This window comes from Triticum aestivum, chromosome 2D (genome assembly GCF_018294505.1).
Source record: "Triticum aestivum cultivar Chinese Spring chromosome 2D, IWGSC CS RefSeq v2.1, whole genome shotgun sequence".
Taxonomy (NCBI): domain Eukaryota; kingdom Viridiplantae; phylum Streptophyta; class Magnoliopsida; order Poales; family Poaceae; genus Triticum; species Triticum aestivum.
Window position 1 is genome coordinate 9,666,047 of NC_057799.1, and position 4,914 is coordinate 9,670,960.

The 4,914-nt window shown below is 41.0% G+C and overlaps 1 pseudogene across 1 annotated transcript; it reads left to right on the forward strand.

The window, feature by feature from the left end:
* Positions 1-2,981: 2,981 nt before the first annotated feature.
* On the forward strand, positions 2,982-4,689 carry LOC123048205 (uncharacterized; annotated as a pseudogene). Its single transcript, XR_006423251.1, has one exon. The product of XR_006423251.1 is annotated as an uncharacterized protein (transcript).
* The last annotated feature ends 225 nt before the right edge of the window (positions 4,690-4,914 follow it).

A 4,914-nucleotide genomic window follows, 5' to 3' on the forward strand; every position in this document is an offset into this window, starting at 1 on the left:
GGCCCAACACCAAAGAGAACCAAGCAACCGTCCACACTAATTTGAAGTGGGTGACAACTTAATCCGCAGTGCACAAACACAAAAACTCACACATAAGTAGAACAACTTTTTTTTGTGAAATCAATTGAGACAGAGTCATTTTATTGCAGAGTTTATATGGTTGTAACAAGACCTCCTACACGGCACCTTTTGCACAAGTTTGCTTAGCTGACACTCACTCAGAAGGTCGACTGCGCCTGCACATTAAGTTCGATCATTCACATTGCTCGATCGCTCCACATGCAGGATCGCTCAATCAATCATAACTACCGTTGACTTGATGCTTGATCCTTGACCTCTTACCGTTGACTTTCCAACAATTTTTTTTAAGAAAACATGAATATAATTTTTTTTTCGAATTTGAAAGCCAGTTCACGAAATTTAGAAAAAGTTCCAAAATAATCACGGCTTTATTTTTTAATAAATCACCAATTTTTAAAAGATCACAAGTAAATGAAATTTTTCATGAAATTGACAAAAAACAATTTGTTTTCTAAAAAACATGAACTAAAAATTCACAGATTCGAAAAAGTTCATGAATCCACAGACTATGAAAAAACCATAAATTTTTAAAAGTTTGCGAATTAAAACTAATTCACGGATTAAAAAAATTCTTGATTTTTTACAAATCAGATTTTGAAAAAAAATGAAAAGTAAAAGAATATTAGAAATGAAACTAAAAAAGACAAACATTAAGACAAAAGGAAAAAATACTATGTGGAAAGATCCATCGAAAACCAAACCCCAGCGAGCTGGTTGGGGGGGGGGGGGGGGGAGGTTGTACCTAGGAGCGCTATTTCTCGCATGACGCGAGCGAAGAAGGAACTTTCGCTGAAGCGTTTACGTGACGAGACGGCCCATTTTTCGGTTTTCTTTTTCTTCCTCCATTATTTGTTTTTCATCTTTCTGTTTTTGTGTTCACTCTACATTTTTGTATATGTCAAATACATTTTTTAATAAGTAATCAACATTTTTGGTATGCACTTTCAACATTTTTTATTTGTCTTCTCCATTAAAAATTGTTGAATGAATATTTGAAAAATGTTGAGCAAGTATTTGAAAAATGTTGAACAAGTATTTACAAATGTTGAATAGGTATTAAAAAATGTTGAACAACTATTTAAAATTGTTAAACATGTATTTGAAAAATTGTTGAGTAAGTATTAAAATGTCGAATAAGCGTTCGAAAATGTTGGGATGCTCGAAGCAATGCAGGCTTATATGGCTGCTGATGTAACCGCTAATATCCTCTCATACTTGACTATGTGGTCGCACAGACTCAAAACACCCTAGCAAAAAAAATCATGCCGATCTGCGGCAGGATTTCTTCTCCTCGAGGCGAGGTAAATGCTCGCTTTGTACAATCTAAACTCAGTTCAATGACACACCCCCCTCCCCGCGCACGTTGACGTTTCCAAGGAAAAATATCCTTGGGCCTGCCCCTTTTTCCAAATGTTTTTCTCACTAATGTCATGCTCGTGAAGAGTTTGTCTAAATCTTTTATGAATCATGTCCTTGCCCCAGGAACGCAACGGGTCATCTAGTATATATAAGAAGCTCTATGTTGTGTTATTGTTTCGATGCCACAAAAACCTGCTGGAGCTACGCGCGTGTGCTAAATTTTAGCGCGGCTGCTCGAGAGCTTTTCCAGCGATGGGCACGTTGCAAAGTACTTTTTAGTGCGCCGTGCGTTGGACGGCTGTTGGAGATGCTCTATACAAAGACAATTGAAAATTCAAAGCATGCATCATGGACCTAGAATAGATGCCAACAAAATAAATCGGGAAATAAAAAACAAGCTGGCACAACAAACTGTTCAAAATAGATGAGATTCATAAAGGCTCAAATAAATATTATAGCTCACCTCTCTGTTTGTACTGGAAGATGAGGATGCACTACTCTTCATGAGTGACCCGCTGGATGTAAACATGGAGGATATTGGAAATGAGGTGTCTCATTTCCAATATCAAAGGAATCTAAAAGGACAAATTGATGATTAAGAACCACACGGAACAACCGATCAGTGGTGTGACCTGTTTGCACGCTTCCGGTTAAAGACTGAACTGGCAGAAATAGGACCACAGAGAGGCTGATTGGGTTCTGAAGAAACCAAAAGAGAAAATGTGCCTCTGAAAGATTACTGAAGCATGGAGCTGTGGTTCTCATCATCACTGACGATGATACAAAAAGATTACTGAAGCACGGAGCTGCTTCTCCACTGAAGTTCATGTGGAAAAAAAACCGAGCAAATTCCCACGTGTGTAAAATGAAAAAGGAGTCCAACGGAAGAAAGTGCAAAGATGATTAGATATACCCTACATTTCTGAACGGCACAATAATGGATTTGGACCTACCAGGAATATTACAGATAGTCAAATACTGGTCGGTCCATTCTTTGCAATGCTGCTTCAAAAGTTGTCCAGGTCAAGGTCTCCCGGCCACACACCCACCCACCCACCCACATGAGCCCTGAAAAATGCACAAGATGTGATAGCTTTCGGTTGGAATCTGAACTAGGAGAAATTGGACTACGTACTGAGAAATTGATTGGGTTCTGAAGAAACCAAAAGAGCGAATGTATAGAAAAAACAGGTTACATGTGCCTCTGAAAGATTACTGAAGCATGGAGCCAAGATTAAAAGGGCAAGTACCACTCCTTGACGATGGGTTGCGCACCGTTTCCCCTCTGAAGGTCAAACATTGCACACTATACAAGAGGCGGCACAAATGCACAATCATGGATTTCGACCTACCATGAATATTACAGTCGTCAAATACTAGTCAGTCCATTCTTTTCCATGCTGCTCGAAAAGTTGACTGGTCCTGGTCCAGGTCTCCCAGCCACCCACCCAGCCACCCACCTAGTCGTCCAGCGATACTTTGTTTATTCAAAATAGGCTGCCTGGAGCAGTTTATATCTTACCAAGAGTCTCTTCAGGACTTGACAGAGGCCATCAGCTTACCTCATCAGAGCCTCTCCAGAGACCGACCATGGAGGTTGCCTCATCAATCCCCGCCATGGAGGTCGCCGTATCAGCAGTTGCAAGTGAACTTGTGAGCCGGTTCATCTCCTTCCTGATGAGCAAGTACCACTCCTCCAGCCAGGCACAATCAGAGAACAAGATGGTGGAGGGGTTGCAACATCTCCTGATCAGAGTTGGCACCATCGTTGAGGAGGCAGATGCTCGATACATAACCAACTTCGGGATGATGATGCAGCTCAAGATGCTCTCGGAGGCCATGTACCGAGGTCACAGCCTCCTCGATACCTTGAGGTATGGGGCCCTCCAAGACGGTGCAAGCTTTGACGAGGTTAGCAACAGCAACTCATCTAGCAGCAGTTTGTATTTACCAAATCCACTCAAGCGTTGTCGAACAACAGCAGAGAAAGGCAACAAGGCCATGGGCCTGGATTCACATGGTGCTTTGGAAAGCTTAGAAATTGCTGTAGCAAACATGTCAGAGTTTGTTGTGCTTCTGGCTGGATGTGAGCGCATGTCCCGTAGGCCATATGATGTTTATCTTTACACCGACAACTTCATGTTCAGTTCAGCGGACACGCTGAAAAGCAAAAGCTCTTGAGCTTCTTGTTGGAGCAAAATGATCCTTCAGGTGATCACACATTGGCCATTCTTCCGATTATAGGTGGTGTCGCAGTTGGGAAGAAAACTTTGGTTGCTCATGTGTGTGGCAATGAAAGGGTTCGCTCACGCTTCTCCTCTATTTTGCACTTGAATGGAGACAACCTTTTGGGGATACATGACAATGGAAGGGACATGTTTGGGATAATGTTGGTAGTTATTGAGTTTGCTTCTGATGTAGGTGAAGATGACTGGAAAAAATTTCACTCATTTCTCACAAGAATTGGCAGAGGAAGTAAGATCATCATTGTAAGTAAAATTAAAAGAATAGCCCGGTTTGGAACGGTGAAAGAAATTTCACTAAGTGGGTTATCTCATGATGAGTTGAGGTACCTTTTCAAAGCACTCGCATTCGGAAGCGTAGAGCCAACAGAACATCCGCGGCTAGTACAGATAGCAGATGACTTTGCCACAGTGATCCACAATTCGCTAGTTTCACTTGTCGCAACAAATATGTTCACGGATGTGTTGAGAAGCAACCTCAATGTTCAGTTTTGGCGTTGTATATTGGACAAGGCGGCAAGAATGGTTAAGAGAAACATTTCAATATATGGGGTGAACCCAACCATGCGTATAGAACAAGGTCGCCAAGTGGACATAACAGATATTGCTTTGCATCCACTTAGCTTAAAATTTTATAGTGTTAATGCTTCAATCAAGACGGAATTGCCAAGTGTGACATTTGGGAAACTTATAAAAGATCCTAGTGTTAGGCCGAAAGGAGACTTCATTCTAATGGCATGGGAATCAAGGATATCCCCTTATAAATTATTTCCTAGTTATGTTACAAGTCATGCTCAGGATACAGATCAAAGTAGTGCCTTGCCAGGGAGGAAGCGACAAGGTGTGCCAATCTAATCTCCCTTTGGAACTTGTGTATATGTAACTCTTCTTGTAATTTTTGATAAATGATAGTTCAAATGTATACCATTCAACTAAATGTTTACAGATCTTTCCCTAAAAAAATGTATTACAGATCTCAATTAACCTCTCCTTGTTTTCTTAGATAACCAACATCATTCAAGTGGCATTACCTACTACTAATGACACAAATTAGAAAACAAGAAAGAGCTATATGCAAATTATCATCATTACATAGTCTTGACTAGAATTTTTTTAAAGTTGGTAGTAACTAATGTCCAAGGGGAGCCTGGACGCAGCGGTAAAGCTATTGCCTCTTGGCCGGACCCTTCCCTGGACCCTGCGCAAGCGGGACCTACAAAGATACAATTAG